General features: G+C 45.2%; 1 protein-coding gene and 1 long non-coding RNA gene across 2 annotated transcripts in view; one reads left to right on the top strand and one right to left on the bottom strand.

Moving 5' to 3' along the window:
* LOC119977218 overlaps window positions 1-25,307 on the top strand; it is a 469,907-nt gene that overhangs the window by 341,169 nt on the left and 103,431 nt on the right. The gene's annotated exons all lie outside the window — the stretch shown is intronic.
* On the bottom strand, window positions 15,477-17,391 carry LOC119977403. Its single transcript, XR_005463194.1, has 2 exons — window positions 17,255-17,391; window positions 15,477-15,730 (listed from the first exon to the last, which is right to left on the bottom strand). It is a non-coding gene; the product is annotated as an uncharacterized LOC119977403 (long non-coding RNA).

Raw genomic sequence — 25,307 nt, 5'->3', positions numbered from 1 at the left:
CGCAAGATCCATGCCGATCTCGTGAGATGTTGCGATGTAAATCCTGCCCGTTGTGGGCGGGATCACTTTTTGGAAAATATGCATATTAGAGCGAGACAGCTAGTCTTGGACTAATGTGCAGATTTCCAAGCTAGCCGAGGCTTTGGGATTCATCACCTTCGCCTCGGAGAACTCGGTGGAGCGCTGTTCAGCACTGGTCCACACAAACGGGGACCAGACGGAACGGCACTTGTAGGGGCTTCCCCTGGGATCGGAGGCCCCCAGCTGCAGGCCCTTTGGGCAGGGTTGTGCCCTGGCACTGCTGGTGCCACATGTGTGCTAGCCTGGCACTGCCAATGTGTCCAGGTGGAACTGGCATGGACACTGCCAGCATGCCAGGTTGGCACTGTCAAGGTGCCAAGCTGGCATTTTTGCTCTCACATGATAGGGCTGGGGTGCACTGTGTGGGCATTGGGGTGTATGCGGGGGTGCCGGGGACCTTCCCATAGTGCACTCGGGCTGGGGGATGTCGGGGGTCGCTTCGAGGGCCTTAGAGATTGGGATGCCATTTTGAAAAGGCATCCTGAACTTTCGCTACAATGGGTAGTTCCGGAGAGTGGAGCTCCACAGTGTACAAAACAGGCCTATGTGCGGCCTCGGCTGTTGAGTCCCTGTTGAGGCCCCTTATACAATATGAGTCGTGTTGTATAGCCATGTGTTTCTCGCCGCTGCGAGCGCTGGGCAACACGTGGTTAAATATGCTCGCTGTGGGACTTTGTTCCCAATTGGTTAACTGTTTCTCTGATAATCAACCTGTTTGGCCATGAATGCGCCTTCCATAGCCATCAAGTCTTGAGGTGGGACTTGAACACTTTCTAGCCCAGAGGTAAAGAGACTACCGCTGCACCACAAGACCTCCCCAGGTCCCAAACTAGTGAAGTAAATATAAATTCATTCACGCTCTTTTTCTGCAGTGAGACTCATTTTTCCTGACAACACAGGAAACAGGGATGGATTCACTGGCTCAACAATATCATCCCATAGTCAAAGAGTTTTACAGCACAGAAAGAGGCACTGGCCCTTTCATCTCTGTGCTGGCCTTCAAACACCTATCGTATTCCCAATTTCCAGCACTTGGCCTGTAGCCATGTAAACTATGGTGTTTCAAGTGCTCATCTAAATGCTTCTTAGATGTTGAGAGTTCCCGCCTCTACCATCCTTTCAAGGAGTGAGTTCAAGATTGCAACCACCCTCTGGGCGAAAAAGGTTTTCCTATAAATCTCCTGCTCCATAATTTAAATCTATGTCCTGTGGTTATTGACCTATCTACCCTACCTATATCCCTCATAATTTTGTACACCTCAATCAGGTTCCCCCTCAAACTCCTCTGCTCTAAGGAAAACAACCTCAGCCTATTCAGTCTCTGTGCCTAGCTGAAACACTCCAGCCAGGCAACATCCTGGTGAATCTCCATTGCACATTTATTGGTGAAATGACATCCTTCCTAATAGTGTGGAGACCAGAACTGCACACAGTACTCTTTAAGTGTGACCTAACCAGGGTTTTATACAGCTCCATCATAACCTCCCTGCTCTTCTATTCTCTGCCTCGGCTAATAAAGGCAAAAGTCCAACATGCCTTCTTAACCACCTTATCTACCTGTCCTGCAGCTCTCAGGGACCTATGAACATGCACCCCAAGATCCCTCTGGTGCTCTGTATCCTACCATTTATTGTGTATTCCCTTGCCTTGTTTGTCCTCACAAAATGTATCACCTCACATTTTTCAGGATTAAATTCCATTTGCCACTGTTTCCCCCTGGTTATTTACCACACGACCAATTTTCGTGTCATCTGCGAACTTACTGATCATACCCCCCACATTCACATCTAAGATAATTAATGCACAGCATCTGTTCCTTTATTTTCTCTCTTACTTTCATGAAGACATTGGAGTATGCTTTCCAAGTGAATTCACCTGAATAATGAGTGTAAATTCTGCAATCCCAATCAAAAACATTGAAACTTCTTAATGCCAGCTCTTAATTCTCTTTGTGTACTGTGCATATTTAGTGGCAGACACAGCATAAATGTTATGGTCATACGTAAATGAATTCAGGCAGTGTATTTCTTCTAATGCCTATTTTCTAATGTTCCAGTATGTGTTACTTGTGATTGATCTCCATCCCTGTGGTTTAATAGATGCTCGGGGATGAGCTGTATATGACAGCACCAGAGGTGTCCTGTATCTACATGCTGGCACCTTTACATCTCGAGGTATAGGTTCACCTACCCCCTGTTGTCAAAAGAATAATGCATACAGAAGGTCACATATCCATACAGAGGTGGTGACAGATCTGATGGCACAAACCTGATATTTGAACACCTCATTAACTCTAATTCTGATGGTTAGTTGGAAGCATCTCAATCACAGTATGCCATCATTTACATGTTACCTCATGAAAGAAAGCTTTACAGCTTGATCAACAGTCAGCAAAGCCTGATTAACATACCCACCGTAATGCCCCTCCAACCACGACTAGTACACACGGCTGCCGGTCAGCAGAGAGCCAGATGTACAGCAGTGTCATCTGCTGCAGGGGCACTGTAGCAAGCAGGCAGCATGGAATTTGCCCTGTTCTGGAAATGGTCAGCTGTGGCCCAAAATGAATCCAACTCATTCTAGGCACGCTGATCTATGGAGATTCTACCCTCGAGTGACAAACAAGACAATCCTCCTTGCAGGCACCTCGTGCAATACTCCCTCCACTTCAGTGGCTATCAAATAAGGGTTGGGTGCTGAGCTGCTCATTTAGTTGCCAACAGATTCCAATTCACTCCATATTTGTCCACCAGGTATTAACCTTGTCTCCCATCCACCTTCGGTAAAGACTGCCAATTGATCACATTGTACTTTTAGCTGTTTCAAAAGCTTCCCTGGATTTCTTTGAAGTGTCTGCAACCTTTTAAATCTCGTTGGAATTTGATTTTTCCAATCTCAACATTAGACAACCTCCCTGCCCTTGATCAAAGTTACACTCGGAACTATGAATAATTATAATAAGATACTGATCATAGAAAATTGTCTGTAATCAGTACGCTACACTTCAGATCACCTTTATACTCATTTCTAAACATTCACACCTGTACGGCGCCTATACCAGAAAGTCTAGGCTTTTGGCTTCTTGCTGGACAATGCGCTCTGGATGCTGAGCGACCAGTTATTCTGCATATAGTCCTTGAAGTACAGTAACCTTTTTAAGTGCTTTTCTCAGGACAATATTTAAAAGATGGCACTTAACTAAAAGAAGCATAGCTGAATGCTTATAGGATAAAATTGAGTGCTTCCTTCCCCCATTATATAAGTTAAAAATTAATAAATAACATTTTCAAAGATTGGAAAATACTTGCATTCCTTTTACTCTCAATGGATATTCATCATTAGCTCCCCGAGGAGTCACTTTAATGATGTCAGCCACATGGAGTGGCTCCAGTTCTTTCCTGTGGCCCACATGTTGTTAGTTGGGTTTTGCCTGGATGTTGATCCAGGAAGACGGAAACTGGATAAACAGATGTATAATTTCTGTTGTTTATTTGTGGTACATGGCCAGTTGGATCCTTGTATAAGTATAGATTTTTGCAAGAGCCTTATGCATGACTGTATAAGAAGAAAGAGCTGTTTTACTAAAAGTGCTTGCACCAAATCCAACTTGTTACATATTGGCCCATAACGCCCGTTCGAAATGCAGGCATACAGAGAGCGCACACCGCACATACACGTCAGGACCTATGTATCTGTTCATTGACGTTCCGCTGATTGCTGGGTTTTTCCCATTTATTCTTTCGTGCTGTAATAAAACATATCTTCATATTAAACTCCTGAATATGTGGTTCGAACTGCCCTCTGGACAAGCGTGTTTTCTCTGAGTTGGACTTTCAGAATGGCTGTAGTTCTCTTTCCATCTTCACATATGTCCACTTGATATTGCTCAACAATCTGGCATCATTTAGTGGCTCAAAGTAATGATAAATGGACTATTTTCGTCCATCTGCAATGTGGCCATGGAACAATTAAAATTCCTGAAATAGCTCTGCATGTGAGATCATGTAAAGAGTGTGAAGTACTTACCCTGTTAAAACCTATCACTCGGAACCATTTGTATTTATAAATAATGTGAATGTGTACATTATGCAACAAAATATATTTTATTACCGTTAAAGCTTGTGTACAGTCCCAAACATGAAATTCCTTCACAAAAGCATTAGGGTAGAAAATCTTGCCAATGTTGATCACTAGGTAGATTTAAATTCTAATTCAATCCTAGATAGCATATCTATATCATACATCGATAGTATCATGTTTAGGATCAGCTGTGTACAATCCTGCATTGCAAAGTGTTGATTTGTAAAGTAAAATGTAAAGTTGCCATAGTCCCAGATGACCATAGGCCGCTTTTCCCCTTTGTCGGGTCCCCTTTGTCAGAGCTGACGGGTGATGATTTAACCTGAGGATCACCACACCTCAGGCGAGGGGCAAGGTTGAGAAGGCGGGGCCTTCATGGATAACCCCAGCCGGTACGGGAATTGAACCTGCGCTGTTGACCTTGCTCTGCATCACAAACCAGCTGTCCAGCAAACTCTGCTAAATCGCCCCCCCAAGTGTTGATTTACAGTGGTAAGAAAAACTCTATGACAGTAATCTTTTCCAGTTGATACTGGTGGCATTAGACATCAGTTTTAGGGATACCATCCAGACAGGTCATTATAGTAAGTTTCCCACTAAAGTCTGTACGAGCATATCTAATCACACTGATGCTTGTGATCCGGAGTGTGACTTCAGTCAGACGTATTGTACTGGGTAGTGAGATAAAAATAGATCTGTTACTTTCTCTGCGTGACACTGGCAAATCTCCCTGTCAGTTACAGAACATGTAGGCTGGCGCGAGCTGCTTCATTATCACAGGAATTGTGAAAGGAGCTGAACATTGTAGAATTATCAGCACCTCTGACCTTCTCATGAAAGAAAGGTCAATGATAAAGCAGTTAAAAATGTTTGCAACACTGCCTATGATGATCAGCCACTGAGAACCAAGATAATGGAGGGAATTCTCCCAAAAATGACAAAGGCTGCACTTGTGGGCCATGCCGTGCGTGACTTGGTGATGTGACGAGGCTGGTAAATCTCACCAGGGGTCTCTGACGAGATTTACGACACTCGGGACTCCTCGCGAGGTCTAACAAGATCTCGCGAGACATCACGATCTGGATATTGCACTCAATGAGCAGGTTCCAAATTTGCATATTTAAGTGTGCAGTTAACTCACTAAAATATATTTGCACTGGAGTTACCCAAGGTGTGGCATCGAACGGCCACTCTTTGGAGACCTCACCGTGGCGCTGTTTAGCACTGTTCCACACAAACGTGGACCAGGTGTAACGGCACCTGGGATATCTCCTAGGAGATTGGAGGCCCCCAGTTGGTCAGGCTCTGGGTAGGGTGGTACTCTGGCACTCACTACGCCACCTGGGCAGCTTGATACTGCCAGCCTGGCACCTGGGCAGTGCCATCCAGGCACCCAGGCAGGGAAATTGGCAGTTGCCAGGCTGGCAGTGCCAAGATGCCTGGGTGGCAGGTTGCCCATGCCAGGGATTGTGCCCGGGGGTGCCCTGCCCTTACACAGTGGGGTGAGGGGGGGCTTGAGGATCCCCTAATCAGTGTTGGGGTGTAGCGGGATGTTCTGGAGGTGGGGTGGGGGTGGGGTTTGGCGAGATCGGGGCAGCATTTTAAAATGGCGCCCAATCTCTTTCTGTACTAATGAGCCGAGCTGGTCAGTGCAGGAAATGAAGTGCGGCCTCGGGGGGGGGGGGGGGGGGGGGGGGGGGGGGCTTTCCCCTCGCCCTGGCCCAAAGAAAACCAGGGTGGGGGCTTTCCTCGTCAAGGCCCCAAAAAAATGAGTCACATTGAATAGTGGGGTAATTCTCGGCGCTGCAGACACCGAGAAACACCCCGCTAAATGTGCCCAAAACTGAACTGTTTTTTCCCATTAAATCGCGATGGAAGTGTCATTTCCTTTGGGGAAAATTGGTGAGAATCCCATCGCTATCCACCCACTCTTAAGTCATTTTCTTGGAGCTTGTAAAGATCCCCGCCAGGAACAGGAAGTACAGGATCCAAAGACGCTGGCCAGCTCGGCTCCTCAGAGATCCTGGTGCCCTTTTTAAAGGACATCCCGAAGTCCAGACAGCCCTACAGATTTACCCTCCCCCCAACTTCCCCACTTACCAGCAGAGACGTCCTCCACCGCCCCCAAGTGATCAAGCCCCAGCTATGGGGTTGCCAAAGGTCCTCCATTTTAGGCCCCCCTATGCAACCCCTCCTCCTCAAACATGGGGGGAGAATCGTCCCCAATATGTTCAGGTATGTTTTCAGACGCTGAGGCTTTTCCATGATGCCATGAAACCTCCTGAGACCTGAAATGAATGTTGTGAAAATTCCTAAGGCCATTTCCATGCAAATGGATACGACTGTGTTCCCATGTCTGGTGGGCATGTTTTAGTGATGGGACTTAATGGGCAGGATTCTCCATTGCCTGACGCCAATATCGGAATCAGCAATCGGGCAGAGAATTCATGTTTACGGCCAAATCAGGGACGGCGCCTGTTTTCAGATGCTCTGCCCCCTCTGAAACGACATCATCGAGGAGTGCACCGTCCGCCGTTGGTACTACCTCAGGACATTCCCCCAATGCTCTGCCCGCGATGGGCCGAGTACCCGACGGCGCAGGACACGTGTGCTCGCAGTTTTCGTGAACCCATGATGGTGGTTGCGGACTGTGTCCAGCGTCACCAGAGCCGGGGAGGAGCTGTGCCGTTGGTGAGGGGAGACTGTTGGGGGGTGGTCGGGTCTGCGCGCAGCCGTGCCATGTTGTACGGCGCGACCGTTGCCGGCCGCCGCTGTGCGCATGCGCGGCCAAGGACCTGGCAATTCTCCAGGCATTTATATCGGGAAGGCCATCATGTGTTTTACGTGGCTCAGCTGCTAGCCCCACATCGGTTGGAGGATCAGTGCTAGGGCCTCGACGATTTTTTTTTGTCGTAAAACTAGACACTTCCTCCAGACATAGCCTCAAAATCCACGAATCTAGCCCAATGAATCCAGGGACGATAGCAGAGATATTTGAGATGTTCTCGAAAAGTACGACTTAATTAGTACAATTATGCCACGTCGATGCTTGACCAGTCATGATTTCCTCTTCACAATTGACTCTGCCCAATCATATCATTATATTTTAAATGTCCAGCACAGTGGTTAGCACTGCTGTCTAACAGCGGCAGGGATCTGGGTTCGATTCCGGCCTCGGGTAACTGTGTGACGTTTGCACATGCTCCACCTGTCTGTGTGGGTTTCCTCCAGGTGCTCTAGTTTCCTCCCACAGTCCAAATATGTGCAGGTCAGATAAATTAGCCATGATCAATGCGTAGGGTTACGGGATTGGCCGGAGAAGTGGGCTTAGGCTCTTTCGGAGGGTCACTGCAGACTCGATGGGCCGAATGGCCTCCTTCTGCGCTTAGGGATTCTGTGGATTGTATGGATATTTATCACATCCTTTAAAATATATTCCATAATTTTCCTTACTACTGACATCAAACTAATTGATTTATAGTTCTCTGTTTTCCCTCTCCGTTCCTAAATATTGGGATTACATTTGCTACTTTCCAGTCTGCAGGAACCTTTCTGGAATTTTGAACAATAAGTGTTATCCTATCACCACCTCCTAATACAGTGACAAGTCCCAATTATAATTTGATTTTAACATTTATTCCCATAAAGAATGAAGAAGTGATCTGTCATTTTATACATTAGTGGACTGTTAGATGATTTGACATATGTCATGAAAAGGAGTAACAATTTTAGGATGACATGACTCATAGCTTTGTTCCCCATGGCGTCTAATCCAGGTACCTGCCCGCCCCCCCCACTCTTGTAAATCAAAACGTAAAGATTTTATGGCCATTGCGCCGGAAGTTTAGATTTCTATTGGGTAATTGCCCCACATTGGAAATCATCTGGTACTCCGATTTAAATCGCAAATTTTGGATGATTTGGTTGCCTTGCAATAATAGTTATTCAGAAAAGGTTAGAAGAATTAAAAATACTCCTAACTTCTGGGTAATTACAGCACTGACTCACCCCAACCTCACCTCACATGATTCCTCCCCAACTTCCCCGACCCCCGCAACTGCTGCATGCATCACCCCCTCTGACTGCCCTCCCCACCACAGCCCGCCTGCACCCCGATTCCCTGACTGCCCATCTCATCCTCAACTCCCCTTTCCATCCCCTATCTGCCCTCTGCATCTCCCTAATACTTCCCTGACTGCCCTCCCCTCCTGCCCCCGATTACACCCCCACTCCACATACTGACTATTTGACTCGCCCTGACCCCCCCCCCCCCCCCCATCCCATGCAGTTATCTTACAAACCTATTTTTTCCCTGGCTTGTCATAGTGACTGGACTGTATAACTTACCTGCATTTTGGCAGCTAGTGCTGTGAAAAGGGGGCGCGGCTTGATCCCTCCCTCCGACTCAGCTGTCCTCGACACTAGGCCTCAGAAACCAACTGCACTGCACTGCACCTATCTCACCTGGCCTGAGTTGGAAGGTCAGGTGAGAAAGGAACAGCTTCATTTTGAGGTAAGCAAGTAAGAGCAGAGTGACAATTCGACTCGGATTGCCACTCCACAGCCCAACGTGTACAGCATTTAGAACATAGAACATACAGTGCAGAAGGAGGCCATTCGGCCCATCAAGTCTGTACCGACCCACTTAAGCCCTCACTTCCACCCTATCCCCCAAACCCAATAACCCCTCCTAAGTTTGAAATTGCTTCTGAAAAATTGAATGTGAATCATCAGAAATGTATCAAGTGTCTACTAATGAAACAAGTGTGACAACAAATCATTTGGAAAATGTATACTTTATTTGATGAAGTACTTGATGCATGTTAATATTATCCACAGCTGAATATCCGTTTGGATTTACGCTTCCAAATTGATTCTGTGTTTTTACATCTGGCAGTGTGATTCACAATCAGCTGATATACAGCTTTTTCAGATATGACCTTTGTGTTCTGCTCGAATCCACCCGATTCCCAGGGTTCTTTATGACAAAACCTGACCTGCAGCTAAGACACAGTATTCCTAACCTGCCACAGATATGTTGTACAACAGCTGCCTTAAGAGTTGTAATGGACTCGCCTTGTCATTAGCTCTCTGTGTTTCCCTATTTATAACTGCTGTGTATGGAAAACAGATAACTTATTAGGTTACTGGAGGATTGGTCTCCTGCTGGGGAGTTTGTTTAGAAGCTTGTTATTTTCATTGGTCAAATTGAACTGGTTGTCACGCTCAGGACGTCCTGGCTCCATGGTGCGTACACAATGAATGTGACCAACAGATGTGGCAGGTACTAAGCAATAGGCACTCATTTCAGAGTTAACTGCTTATGAAGGAGTCCAGAAAGAAAATTAGACTGTAATGTTTGCCACTAATGCTTCCACCAATTCCTTTTTGCAGGAAATGCAAGGCATCCTGATTTATACAATAATTTGTTATGGTGTTTCCTTCCTTTCAATGGTTTATGGAAGAGGTTTTTCTAGAATTAAGAAGCTTCAGAGGCTAAAATGTAAGTGTCAACTGTTTCACTGTTGCTAGTAAGTGACTGTTGTGGCTGTCCGTTTAAGACCTAAATTTTGTTCCCTTTTCATTATTGCCTATAAGGTGTTGGTTGCACTTGTCTCTGGCAGCTGTCCTTTAATAAAAGAGTTTTTTTATAATGTCAGTACTTAGAGAAATGGCGATGAACAGGTATAAACTGTAGCTTAGTTATAATGCAGACAATTGATTTGGATTGTTTTAGCTCAATATTATTAAATGTGTGTAGTATAGAAAATCAGTTAGTGATTAAAGGTAAGTGTAAAAACTTTTCTGCTGAAAAATAGGTTTGGCGGGTGGCTTTCCATTTACGGAATTACAGAATCTTCACAGTGCAGAAGGAAGTCATTCAGTCCATTGAGTCTGCACTGGCTCCCTGAAAGAGCATTCTAACTGGTCCCACTCCCCTGCCTTATCCAAACAACCTTGCACATTCTTTCTTTTCAGACACCATTCCCTTTTGGATACCTCAATTGAACCTGCATCCATCAGCCTCTCAGGAAGTTTGTTCAGACTCCAACCCCACTTTGGGTGAAAACATTTTCCTCACATCACTGTTACTCCCTTTGTCAATTATATTGAGTTTGTGCCCTCTAGTTCTGGATATTCTCTTGAGTGGGACAGTTTCTCATTATTTATCCTGTCCATACCCCTCAGGATCTTGAATATCATAGAATGTACAGTGCAGAAGGAGGCCATTCGGTCCATCGAGTCTGCACCGGCTCTTGGAAAGAGCACCCTACCCAAGGTCAACACCTCCACCCTATCCCCATAACCCAGTAACCCCCACCCAAGACCAAGGCAACTTTGGACACTAAGGGGCAATTTAGCATGGCCAATCCACCTACCCTGCACATCTTTGGACTGTGGGAGGAAACCGGAGCACCCGGAGGAAACCCACGCACACACGGGGTGAACGTGCAGACTCCGCACAGACAGTGACCCAAGCCGGAATCGAACCTGGGACTCTGGAGCTGTGAAACAATTGTGCTAACCACTATGCTACCGTGCTCCACTCAACCCTCTTTTCACCAAGGGAAAAAGACCCATCCCCTCCAATCTATTCTCATAGCTACAGAGTCAATCTGGTGAATCTCCTCTGTACTCTCTCCAATGTCTTCACATCCTTTCTCAAGTATGGCACTCAGAACTCCAGTTGAGGCCTAACTAGTGTCTTATAAACCGCCTTATTCTTATATTCAGTGCCTCTATTAATAAATCCAAAATAAGATGGGCTTTATTAACTGCTCTCTCAACTTGCCCTGCCACCTTCAATGGCTTATGTACATACACATCGAGGTCCCTCAGTTCCTGCACCTCCTTTCGAGTTTATACTGTCTCTCCATATTCTTCCTGCCAGAATGAATCACCTCACACTTCTCTGTTTTGAACTGCACCTGTCACCTGTCTGCCCAATCCACAATCATGTTTATGTCCCTTTGAAGGTCAAGACTGTCCTCATTGCAGTTGACAATATTTCCACTCTGCATATCATCTGCATATTTTGAAATCTCGGTCATCAATAGATATCAGGAAGAGCAAGGGTTGCAACACTGAATTGACTCCAGTTTATCTCGGATTCCATGATGCTATACCCAGTCAAATGCTGCCTCAATATCAAGTGCAGTCACTCTCACCTCACTTCTGGCATTCAGCTCTTTTGTCCATGTTTGAACCATGGCCTAGTAAGGTCAGGAGCTGAGTGATCCTGACGGAACACAAACTGATCGTCAGTGAGCAGGTTATTGCTGAATAGGTGCCGCTTGATAACACTGTTGATCACTCCTTCCATCACTTTGCTGATGTGGAAAGCAGATTGTTAGGGCAGTACATAGCTGGGATGGATTTGGCCTGTTTCTTGTGTACAGGACACAACTGGGTAATTTTCCACATTGCTGGGTAGATGCCAGTGTTGTAGCTGTACAGGTTCAGCTTGTGGTATGCATTCAGACAGAGAGACTTTGATTTTCTCCTTTTATCCCATTTTTTCCTACGCTGACTATATTTACTTGTGTATTCTTTTGTTTTTATGCTCTGTTCCTTGCTGTCAAATTCTGGTTACCATTACTTGCCTTGCCTTTTCTTTTTGACGTTCCAAATCTACCCTGACTGAGCCCTTCCCACGCTGCGTCTATTGAGTTTAAAGGCTTCTCAACTGTTCTACTTATATGATTCACCACCAAACTAGTCCCAGTGCAATTTCAGGTGAAGGCTGGTCCAGCTCCCTCTTTCCCCAGTGCTGGTGCTAATGCCCCATGCATCAGAAATACTTTCTCCAAACCAAACTTTAATCTCTGCATTCGATTCTCTCATCATATTTATCTTGTGGTAATTGGTTTGTGGTGGTAATCCAGAGATTATTACCTTTGTGGTTCTTTTTAATTTTGTTGCTTGCTGCTGATACTCCCTCTTTCTTTGTCCTATCTATGTAACTGGTATCCACTTGGACTACAAGAACTGGAAGTTCCTTTCCAGTCCTGAGGAAATGTCATTAACTCTGGTTCAAACATAGTATAGCCTTTGGGATGACTGCTTTTGGCTTCAGAGAACAGTTTATATCCCCCTTAACCGTATGATGCCCTACTATAGCTACATTACTTTTTACTTCCCCCACTTGTAGGTCCCCTGAACTGAAGCTCTGGTCAGGTTGTTGATCCTCCCTGCATTCCCTGATCTCATTCACACAAATTGGAAGAACTACAAACCTGTTGGACAATTGCCAGCGTTGCACTCCGCCATTGCTTCTTTCTGGATTACCTTACCTCCCTCACTAGTAGTCACATCTTCCTGTCCCTGACCATAGACTAAATCAGAAATATCTAACTTAAGGGGTGTGACTGCTCTTGGAACAAAGTTTTGAGGAAACTTGCCCCCTTCCTAATGCATTCTCGTGTCTGATGCTTGGACTACAGCGCATGAACTTTGAGCCAAAGTTTCTCCGGCTGCAGTCAATTACTGCTGATGTGGTTACCCTGTATGTCCACCAGCCCCCACATACTACAGTTCCCTTGCCACTTTTATTGTGTTTAATTTAACAAATTCCGTTTCAAGTTTGGAAATTTCAACCAACAGTTGTCTGTAGTTATATCAAGCAGTTTAACCAGCTAAACTATAAATTTAATGCAATACTTTTATCTCCCCACTACCAGTTAAAACTTCTGCCTGTGTTTAGAGGGGTAAAATCTTTAAAATTCCCCATGACCTGCCTGCTCACGTAAAGCCTTGAACACTCACCAGCTTCTGGAGGCGAGGCTGAAATAAAGATATAAAAAGCATCACCTCTTTCCTTCTTTGCACCAAATTTCTAAGTTAGCAATCCTGCCTCATCACATTTTGTGCCATAGCAAAATCTGTCTACTTGTATAGAGATTTGATAATCCACACCCAAGTTGCAACTGCCAAGTCTGTTTCCTGCTACAGTGATTAACACTTATTCACTTTCAGTTGATTGACAGGTGACTGATAGTGCCAAACAGTTTCTCTTCATCAGGCCCTTAACTAGCTAAATCAGCGTGGAGTTTTAATGTTCTAAATCAGTCTGACTGCTAATCTAAATTATGGCTTTGATAAAACTTATCTGATTCCGACCTGCACCAAATTTCCAAGTCAGCACTCGTAACTCACCTCACTTCTGCCTTGTCACATGTGCTCCCACACTCTCTTGTCATAGATCATAGAATTTACAGTGCAGAAGAAGGCCATTTGGCCCATCGGGTCTGCACGGGCCCTTGGAAAGAGCACCCTACTTTAGCCCACACCTCTACTCAATCTCTGTAACCCAGTAACCCCACCCAACCTTTTAGACACTAATGGGCAATTTATCATGGCCAATCCACTTAACCTGCACATCTTTGGACTGTGGGAGGGAACCCGGAGGAAATCCAGGCAACCACGGAGAGAAATGGCCCAAGGCCGGAATTGAACCGGGTGCAAAGTCAACTCAGACAGTCACCCGTGGCCGGAATTGAGACCGGGGGCGGGATTCTCCGACCCCACGCGGCGGGGGGGGGGGGGGGGGTGCGATTCATGCGGCGCGATAGGCGCAGCACCAGACGAGGGCCGCTTTACGCAGCCCCCCTGGCGATTCTCCCAGCGCGACGGGCCAAGTGCCCGCCGAGTTAGGCCGAGTCTCGTATGGTCCTACCCGGCAGGACCTTGGCGTTCATATTGCCGGGGGGGGCGGCTTGGTGGTGGGGGGGGGAGGGTGGATCCGATCCCGGGGGCCTGGCCCACGATCGGGGCCTACCGATTGGCAGGAGGGCTTTTCCTGGTGGGGGCCTATGTTCCTCCGTGCCAGGCCCCTGTAGCTCTCCGTTATGTTGCGTATGGGGCCCGGTACGGAGAAGGCAACCCATGTGCATGCGCAAACTCACACCGGCAGTAGTGTGCGTGCGCGGACACGAGGCGCCCGTCCTGACGCCCGTTTTGGCAGCTGGAGCAGTATGAGGCTCTGCAGTGCTGTGCTGGCCCTCTGTGCGGCGCAGGATCACTGATCTTAGGGACCTGTTGGCACCGTCATAAAATGCTCCATCGTTTACGACGGTGTCAACACTTAGCCCCTGGATCAGAAAATCCCGCCCCAGGTCTCTGGAGCTGTGAGGAAGCAGTGCTAGTCACTGTGCCACCAAGCCGCCCTGTCCTGTGAATAGATATAAGAATTGAACTCTAATCACCTGTTTGTTATAGCAGGGCACTGACTGATGACTGCATACCATCTCTCTCAGTTTCCTAGTTCTGTGTCCTATGATGTTAACAGCTCATATGGAGCTTGTTCTCGTGGAGATCTATTCGCCATTACAAATGCCGTATAAATGGTTACAGTAGGGACACCACGGCAGGTTTACTATGTTTTGGTTATTTTTGCAAGGGAAAATCCCATGAGTTTAAAAAAAGGTACAAAATGGTCTATTACCTTTGTATTACCATTGCTAATTGTGGTTTTAATACGTCAGTGCATTGGCTATACCACGTCTGAAAGAATGTTTATTATTCCACTTTTCAAAGTCTAAAAGATCATAAGGGAGCACAAAGCAGAACTATGTAAATTAATTACAGGAGTTTCTGCTCAACCTCTACACAAGATTACCAGATTTTGTACATGCATTGGGGTAGACATCTAACTTACTTCACTTTGCTGTTATGTAGTCATGTCAAATACAGCCAACTTGCATTTATTGATCGGTTTGAACTCCTGCTTTCCTACTTGCTTTTTCAAAGATCATTTGACAAACATGTCACCTTATTTGACTGAATAATGACGAGCGAATACTTTGTGGGCTCCAGTAGTGCTTTCCCAGTCATGTTTTTTACAATACACCTTTCAGCTTTTAAATGTATAACAACTATACCAACTATGCCATGGATAATAGTGAAAACCTATGCCAGAAAATAAACACATACGAAATTGGCAATTATAATTTGTCAAAACTCGTAACGGTTCAGCATTACCAAGCTATGCGAGTGTATAAGTGACTCATTTACCTCCTCCCAGATTCTGCCTTATTTTATTTTTGAGAACATCCTATCTTGAAAGTTTTGCCCAACTATCAGCAGAATGGTGACCTGTTACGAGGCCTTTGCTAATATCTTTCTACAGCTAACTACTGAAAGGGCATCAGTGCAGCCTGCGTTTCTCCCTTGCAATTATATTTCTGTACGTTGATAAAAGTACATAGCCTCTGCTGAACATCTCTCCGTAGTGGCACTGCTAAAGTTTGCAAGCCCAGTGTGCAGCATGTCTCTGTGCCTGGCAGAATTCTGAAATAAAGATTCTAAGAAGAACATTTAAACTTGAGAAAAGCCATTTAAATCATCAAGTTACAAGACAAATTTTGATCAATGTACATGATAAATTTCAATTCACGTACAGGATAAATTCCAGGCGTATTCCACAGGAGGTTTCCAAAAGAGAGCTGGATCCATATTTGAAAGTGATTCATTTAGAGGGCTGCGGAGATAGGGCAGGAGAATGGGACTAGCTGGAAAGCTCTTTTGGGAGCTGGTGCGGACACGATGGGCCGAATGGTCTCCTTCTGTGCTGTAAATAACAAAAAAAAAATTTGATCCATGTACAGGACAAATATCAATCCACGTACAGGACAGATTTCAATCCATGTATAGGACAAATTTGATCCACATACAGGACACATTTGGTCTAACCATATCTCTAATATCTCCGCAGATCATGATGTCTGTAATGTCGAGTCAGGTTCCTCACTATCCTGTACTTGTGTAATTTACGATTTATTCATACTTTGTATGGTGGGTACTACACATTTCAGGATATTAAGAGTGTCAAATTGCATCATAAATATCAGTGGCATTAGCAACATCTTCGCTCGCCAATAAAACGAGTGCTGTTTTGCCAATATGCATAAATCCATCAGGATGTTTTTGTTGACTATCAGCAACCTGTTTTTTCCAGAGGCATGGATTCTGCGATTATCTTTTTTAATGTGAGTTACAAGGATTTTACGGATTGTTTTCTTTCAAACCTGCTGTTTGCCAAAGAATTTGGATTGTGAAAATCCCCGAGGCACAATCCCAATGGCTATGTCATGATTAATGCCAAATGCCTTCCAGCATTGCGCTTGTGGTCTGAGTGGGAAGGAGTTTAATTTTTCTGGGGCTGGTGGACACCTAAACATTAGAGCAGCACTTTCAGCGCCCCCCCATGACTGGATTCTGCTGAAGCCCCCACTTGAGTTACAGCAGAAGTCTAAAGGAGCCCTTGAGTACATTTTGTGACTTAATTTCCATGATAGTTGAAATCTTCAATGTTTTTATTATTTATGACTGAAGTACATATTGACTTCTGTATTCATAAATATGTGCACATGTACATCAGTCCGCTTGTTCAGAAAGAAATGTTATTCATGAACCACTCGAATATAATTTGTGTTCTTTGTCTCCTCAATTGAAACTGCATGGCTTTTTTTCCCCCAAAGAAGCAAGGCTGGAATGTTATGCTCCCCCTATCCTCCTGGCACCTGACAGCCTGACTGCGAGCCTGGGATGGAAGGGGTGTATGTTCCCGCATGCAAAGGTAACACACACAATGCAGAAATCAAGAAATATCTGTGTAAACCTTTTATGGCACTTTGTTTGAGGCAACGTTACCACATATGTTGTTGCTTTGGGGAGACATGCCAACAACTCATCTAATAAATGCAACCAAATAAACGTGGTTATAATACAATATAAGAATGAAATATCGCCCTTGATGGAAAAATCAATGAGTTGACTGACAAGATAGATTGGCAAATGTGCCATACTGTAGCACCAGACATTTTAATTGACATTTCCCTGGGAAATACCAGCTCAAGCCATCTGTTAGTAACATACAGTATGTGTATTTTCATTTTAATATTTGATATACTGACCCGTTGGATGATGTTATTATCTTGAGAAATGGCCTTGCTATTACGGGAGGATGCTCTATAAGGAAAACTGTTCTTGCGTGTAAATTAGAAATAAAGGTTTTGCTTCAACCTGGACACGACAATATCAAATTTCACAATGTCCTCCTTCCCGCACAGATACAAAGGAGCTTTGCACTCACCTTCATCATCAAAGCAGACCTGCAATCTTCCAGTGTTTTCATTGACAGCACTTACACTTTTATAGAACTGACATTGATGTTCAGCTGATGGGTTTTATCATGGAGCTCCAAGCAGGAGATTGCTTTTGACTCTGAAATCCTCCCTCAGTGCTTAAGAAGCAGGTGGGTGGCAGATAGAAATGCAGGGGTCATATATCAAGCCACAGAGCAGCAGCTATTAACTTAAATACAAAGTGTTAGAATTTTCCATTTGACCAAGGAGAAAGAGAAATGACAGCCTTACTGTACAGTACAAAGAAACATAATGCATTTATTATTTTATATATATAGAGAGAGAAATGTCTCCATGATTTGGTTGTTGAGGAAAATAATAAGCAATTTTTTTTTTAGTGAATCAATTGTAAATTGAAAATGTACCACTCACTTTTCACAGTGTGTAGCTTCGGCTGCCCATGGTGAAGTGTAAAAGAGTTCACATTGTCTGATAATACGTTGATGATTTTGTTTTGTTCAATACTATCTGTAGAAACTGCAGGTAACTGAAAACTATTTTGTACTTATAGACAATAAAACCATTTTTAATATTGCGCCTCGCAGGAATTTGTCCTGCAGTGTGATGGTCTTGTACATTTTGTAGATGGCAGAATTTTATGTTATGGAGAAAAAAACCAGGATACATTAATAGGAAAGCTCAAGAATCACATGTAATGAAGTGCACCTAAGTGTGGTCTTGTCTAACCAACTGTGGACTATTAATGAGCCAATTTTAAATATTGAAACCATTACTTTCATGGTATGACACCACTAATCTATAATATGATACATGCACAAGATGGAGACAAATATCAGCTGGTAAAGAAAGTTGTCCCAGTTTATTGTAAAATTCTTGTTTTTAAGAATGGTTGTTGAGTTTAGCTGTAATTATTCTTTGTGTACCATTCAGACCTGTAGCCAGGACTTGAACATAATAGGGTTAATGCTTCCTGACGTTACTCCGGGGATTTTCTGAGATAATCCTCATTACATATACACAGTGTCCTTCTTTGTCTGCCCCTGAATAAAAAGCCTCAATTCATGTACAGCTGAAACTTTCCAAATCCCAACGATCTAGCCTTTGACCACAGTTGCTCATTTGCTCAACAGCAGTCTCAGGTCTATCTTTGATTGCCTAGTTTCCTAAAAACAATAGCTTCTCTCATTCTGGCTGTTATCCCTTGTACAGCTCTCATCTCTGCTCCTTTAAGCTAAAGGAACGCAGACTTGAACTGATACAGCGGACAACTGGTTTAGCCATTCATCGCCAGTTCCGGCAGGACCATTTAAAGCACTGCCAGGCCCTGTTCTTGTCTGCTAAATGCTAAACCTGTTCGCTCTTCCAGGAGCATCCTCGAATGCAAACATTATTCCCTACTTCTTTCTCTATTACAAACTGTCCTCTTAAACCCCTCTCCCTTTTCTCCTCTACCTACACCTCCAACACTAAGTGTGACATGCTCATGGACTTCTTTGGCAGTATGTTTACCATCTGGTTAACTGCCTTTGCTGGTCACCTTCCTTCCCCGAGCCCCCAGGGCCAAACAGCCTCTGAGGTTCTCCCCAGCCCTAGCCTTGAACTTGCATCTTTCTATAGATTCTCTCTTATCGTCCCTCATGTCCTCTGCAAACTCATGTTGTTTATGAGACCCATCTCCTGCTCCCCCGATGGAGGGCAGTGAAGAGTGAACCACATTATTGTGGATCTGAAATCACAAGTAGGGCAGATCAGGAAAGAGTAGCAGATCTCCTTCCCTAAAGGACATAAGTAAACTGGATGTTTTTTTTAACCAATTGATGATAGTTTCACGGGCTTTCTTTGAATTCCAGATTTTATTAATTTAATTTAAATTCCACCAGTTACTTTAGTGGGATTTGACACATTCCCCCAAAGGATTAGCCTGGGTACCTGGATGACTAGTCCAGTGATATTACCACTCATCCAATGTCCTTCCTGCCCCTTCCCCTGTCCGCCCTCCTGTCCCCCCAATCCATGTCCCCATCCCTGAAATAACAACAGTTAAATAATTATACACAGATAACAACAACAGCAACTAATGACATCACAGCACCTACTGATGACATCAACAATAGATTTAAATGAGAAGATGCATAATAATAACGTTCTACAACACATCACAAATCCATGTCCATTCGTCCCAGAATTTCATCTTTGGATGCCTCCAATTAGTTTCAGCCCTTTCCATAGTACCAAAACAGCTCTAATCAAAGTCACAAATGGCATCCTATGTGACTGTGACAAAGGTTGACTGTCCCTCCTCATCCTTCTCTAATTGTCTGCCACTTCTGTCATGGCTGACCACAGCGTCCTTTTCCAAAACCGCCATCTGATTGGTAGAAAAAAACTTGCCTATTTCCATTTTTATCATCTAATCATTGCCAGAGCATCATTTGTGATGGTTTCTCATCCTGCCCTTACACCATTACCTCTGGTGTCCCGCAGGGATCAATTATTGGACCCCCCCCTATTCCTCAGCTATATACTTGCCCTTAGCGACATCATCCAAAAACATGGCGCCTGTCCTCACAAGTTTCTTGACCACTTCTCTTGACTTCTCCACTGTCTATAAATTGTCAATCTGCTTGCTCAACATCCGGTATTGGATGAACAAAGATTTCACCAAATTAGTTATTGGGAAGACTAAAGCCATTGTCTTCAGTTCCCACAACAAACTCTGTTGCCAAAATACCAATTACACCCATCACCCTGGCAACTGTCTTGAGGCTGAAAAAGACTTTCACAACCTTGGTGTTATTTTTGACACTGAGATGAGTTTCTGATCGCATGTCGATACCATCACTGAGGCGACCCATTTTCCTGCCTAAGCTGTACTGCTGATGAAACCCTCATTCGTGCCTTTAATACTTCTCGACTTGACTATTCCAAAGCAGTCCTGACAAACCCTGCTGCCCGTATCAGTACTCCCACCAAGTCCCATCGTCTCGCATCCCTGTGCTTCATGAAATACATTGGCTGACAGGTAAAGCAGTGCTTTGATTTTAAAATTCTCATCCATTTTTTCAGAAACCTTCACGGCTTCGCTTTCCATATTGCTGTAATCTCCTCCAGCACCACAACCCTCTGAGATATCTGCTCTTATCTAATCCTGGCCTCTTGTCCTTCCATGATTTTAATTACTCCACTATTGGTTATAGTGCCTTCAGATGTCAAGACTGTAATCTCTGGGATGCCCTCCCTAAAACTCTGCAACTCTTTATTTTTAAAATGTTCCTTAAAACCTACTTTTCTGACCAGGCCACCTGACCTGATTATCGCCTGATGTGACTTGGTGTCTAATGTTGTTTTATTAAGCTTCTACGAAGAGCCATGGGTTGTTTTATTATGTTAAAGATCACAGTAGCACAGTAGTTAGCACTGTGGCTTCACAGCGCCCGGGTCCCAGGTTCGATTCCCGGCTTGGGTCACTGTCTGTGTGGAATCTGCACGTTCTTCCTGTGTCTGCGTGGGTTTCCCCCGGGTGCTCCGCTTTCCTCCCACAAGTCCCGAAAGACACGCTATTAGGTAATTTGAATATTCTGAATTCTCCCTCTGTGTACCCGAACAGGTGCCTGAATGTGGCGACTACGGGCTTTTCACAGTAACTTCATTGCAGTGTTAATGTAAGCCTTCTTGTGACAATAAAGATTATTATATTATTATAGATATCATATAAATATAGCTGTTGTGAACTCTTGACCGGATTGAGTATGACCAGTAGGAGCATCCTGCCAGTCACGTATGGAAAATAGCATGCAGCTAGAATTAATAAAGGTTGTTTCATTGGGCGCGATTCTCCGCAAATGCGGCGAGTCGTAAAGGCTGCCGTGAAACTGGCCGTGTTTCACGGCAGCCTCTGCGCCCCCTCCCGGGACCCGATTGTCCCCCCGGGCGGGGCTAGCAGCGCGGCCCCGTGAAGCACGGCATCGTGGGCTTAGCGACCGTCGCTAAGCCCGCGCGCCAAGCGTCACGGCGGCTGACGCGCACAATGACGTCAGCCGCGCATGCGCGGGTTGGACGGCTCCAACCCGCGCATGCGCGGATGACATCATCACGCATATGCGTCAAACCCGCGCATGCGCGGGCCGTCATGCCCCTCAGTCGCACCGCGGACTGATCCTGTGGGGCGGCGGAGGAACAAATAGTGCGCGGGTATCGGACCCACTGCCCGCGATCGGTGCCCACCGATCGCAGGCCCATGCCACCCATGGCACGGCCTTGCCAATTGGTGCCATGGTTGTCCGGGACGGCACTTTGCAGCCGTTTTCACGAACGGTGAGAGCAGGTGTGTTTGCGTTCGTGAAAACGGCCGTAAAGGCCTGGGAACTCGGCCCATCGGCCTGGGGAGAATCGCTGTTTGCCGTAAAAAACGGCGAGCAGCGATTCGTGTCGTGGGGCGGCCGTGGGGGGGGGGGGGGGGAAGAATAGCGGGAGGGCAGGAAAATTGTTGGGAAGGCCCTCCCGCTATTCTCCGACCCGTCGTGGGCCGTGGAGAATCGCGCCCATTGTTTCTGGGAAGAGAAACTAAAAATGGTTGACCAAAGAAGCAGACAAACTCAATTTCCAATGGTATGTGAAGCATTTGCATTTTAAAATATATAACAAGCTAATGGCATGTTAATGGAAGGGCATCTATGTCTGTTGTGGAGAGGACTGTTAATACATAAGGTGGAGGTGGCATAGGTGTGGGTCTCGTAATAATAATAATCTTTAATGTCACAAGTAGGCTTCCATTAACACTGCAATGAAGTTAATGTGAAATTCCCTAGTCGCCACTCTCCGGCGCCTGTTCAGGTACGTGGAGGGAGAATTCAGAATGACCAGTTCACCTAACAAGTATGTCTTTCGGGACTTGTGGGAGGAAACCGGAGCACTCGGAGGAAACCCACACAGACACAGGGAGAATGTGCAGACTCCGCACAGACAGTGACCCAAGCTGGGAATTGAACCTGGGACCCTGACGCTGTGAAGCAACAGCGCTACATTTGACTGTAACACGTTTACTGCTTTATACAGTGTCTTTCTGCATCCTTGGTTATGGTGGATTTCCATTGTCTACACTGTTGTTTGGCATTTGGTGGCTAGTTGTGGAGCATGCAACATTCTATGATAATCTTAGAGTAGAGAGTCTGCATTGGAAGGCACTCCATTCCATGGCATTTCTTCCAAATATCTATAAAGTGTTTGATAATTTCTTTGGCTGTTTGAGCCTCAGAGTCTTCTCATATTGTAGCGTTGTGCAGCTTGATGTTGCAAGCCATGGCTGAAGAGAGTGGCCTTTGAGTCTGGCTTCTTGTTCAAAAGGATTATCTTTCAGACTGTTGCCAATGAGACTATTCACTCGTATGATTCTTGTTGTTCATCGCCTACTTCCTGGAGAGGAATTTATTGTGGTTCAGGAATGAGATTGCATATTTAGACTTTGGAAGGCTACATTGGTACCATCAATCAAAAATGCAAATGTTGCCACAGTCCCAGTGAACCTTAAGCTGCTCCTCTTTGAGAGCTGATTGGTGGTCATTTAACTTGAGGGTCACCACACCTCTGATGAGGAGCAAAGTTGAGAAGGCACTTCATAGCCAGTATGGAAATTGAACCACCACAGTTGGCATCGCTCTCCATCACGAACCAGCCACCCAACCAACTGAACTTCAATAATACCCCTTGGTTATAAGAAACCCAATAGCGTGAAAAGACATTTTGGGCTTTTTCATCTGTCACCAGATTTCTAGATGAAGCAGAAAGTTGTTTGACGTATCTGTGTTCTCTGGATTGAATGATGTTGTTGGTGTGCCCCACAGTAGTCTGTAGCCTGGGGCATAGCTGTTCAGGATTGTGGTAACCTTGACTGCAACCTGTGAGGGAGACTGCCTGTCGTCCAGATTAAAACAGAACAGTTCTGATTGCCTCCCAAATGAAGTGGAGCCTGCAAAGGCAGTTTTTCTTGGACATTCCCCTTATTACGTCTGCCAATAGCTCGGGTCTGAGCAACCATCCCATTTCAAATGAGTGGGTTGTTGAAACAGCTGGAATGATAGTTTCATGAATGGCTTTAATTAGGGCCTCATTTACAAACTGCCATGTGCTATTAGTGCCAGAAAGAAATGCAAGTATAAATTTATACTGGCCACTACATAAGCAAAGATAATTCTCTATCCTTATTTCCCATTGGTTTTATCCAACATATGCCCATTCTGTTGGCAAAACCAAATGGAAAATCTTGGCTATTATTTACCCATGTCAAGGATTTCAACTAACCCTAACTAATTTATGGCACTCCCGCTGATTAAGACTCAATGCCAAGATTACGTAGTGAAATTTAGATTTAAGTGCAGCAAAATGTTTACTTACCTCACATTTATTTTACATATAGTACTTTAGTACAAGCTGACAGCATGGTAAAGGAGTCTAATGCTGATAATGGCTGCCAGAAGCATTGCGAAAGTCCTGATTGAGAATTAAATTGCCTTCTAGCCCTCATTAAAGATCATTTGGTGGATTGTATTTTGTTCAACAACCTCTCCTAACAAGGACCATCTGAACAAGAATAAATAAACCACTGTTAAGCTGGTCACGCTTTACTGTTCACTTGCAGCTGGAAGTTTGGAGAAGACCTGTGAAACACATTTTGACCTAGATTTTCTGGGGCATCTTGTACAAGTAATCACCAACACTGTACATTTATACTAAAGATTTCGGAAGACTTCACCTAAAAAGAGTGAACACCGTGTTGCCCTACCTCACTGGAAACCTTACAGGAGTCACCAAGAGAAAGGGAATGCCATGGTCACTGTCATAATATACACACAAGTATATGATAGTGCACAGACAGACATTGATTGACACACAGGATGACCAATGAACACACAGAACACAGCAGCCAATCACCAGACAGGACACGGCCGCTATAAAGCCAGAGGGCACGAGTTTTCCCGCTCTCTTGGGATACAGCCTCTGAGACAGTCAGAGCCTGTGAGCAACAACTAGAACATCCACCATGTGGTAGTAAAATAGTCCGGTCAGGTTAGCCTCAGGTCTCCAGTCAACTCAGCATAGTGTCAACCCACAGTTAAAGTATGTTTAATAGTTTTTTTTAAAAATAGTTTTTATTCAAATTTTTGCACAATATCAACAACAAAAAGACAGATTTTTTTTTTTTAAACAAAGAACAGTCCCCCGCCCCCCGTCCCTCCACCCTCGCACACACAGCGGAAGAGAGAAACTAACACCCATCATTCCCTAAAACATCTGCCCGTCCCTTCAATAGACAGGACAGACCCCCCCCCTCGCATATACACAGAAGAGGAAATGAATTAATGCCCGACATTGGCACAAAATAACTGTGCCCGTCCCTTTAGTACAAAACATCACCCCCCCCCCCCCCGGATGCTGCTGCTGGCCTGTTTCTATCGTTCTGCCAGGAAGTCCAGGAATGGCTGCCACCTCCTGAAAAACCCCTGCACTGATCCCCTGAGGGCAAATTTCACCTTCTCTAGCTTGAGAAACCCTGCCATGTCGTTGATCCGGGCCTCCACGCTTGGGGGCCTCGCGTCCTTCCACTGAAGAAGAATCCTCCGCCGGGCTACCAGGGACGCAAAGGCCAGAGCACCGGCCTCTTTCGCCTCCTGCACTCCCGGCTCCTCCGCAACCCCAAATACTGTGAGCGCCCAGCCTGGATTGACCCCTGGATCCTACCACCCTCGACAAAGTCCCTGCCACGCCCTTCCAAAATTCCCCCAATGCTGGACATGCCCAGAACATATGGGCATGATTTGCTGGGCTCCCAGAGCACCTAATACACCTGTCCTCACTCCCAAAGAACCAGCTCATCCTTGTCCCGGTCATGTGAGCCCTGTGCAGCACCTTAAACTGTATGAGGCCAAGCCTCGCACAAGAAGAGGAGGAGTTCACCCCCTCCAGTATGTTTAATAGTTAAGAGTTCAATAAAATAGAGTTGCATTTCTCCAAGTGTTGGAAGCCTGTCTCTCTCACTGCTATGGT

Source organism: Scyliorhinus canicula, chromosome 14, assembly GCF_902713615.1.
Source record: "Scyliorhinus canicula chromosome 14, sScyCan1.1, whole genome shotgun sequence".
NCBI lineage: Eukaryota > Metazoa > Chordata > Chondrichthyes > Carcharhiniformes > Scyliorhinidae > Scyliorhinus > Scyliorhinus canicula.
This window is presented reverse-complemented; position numbering and strand designations above follow the sequence as displayed.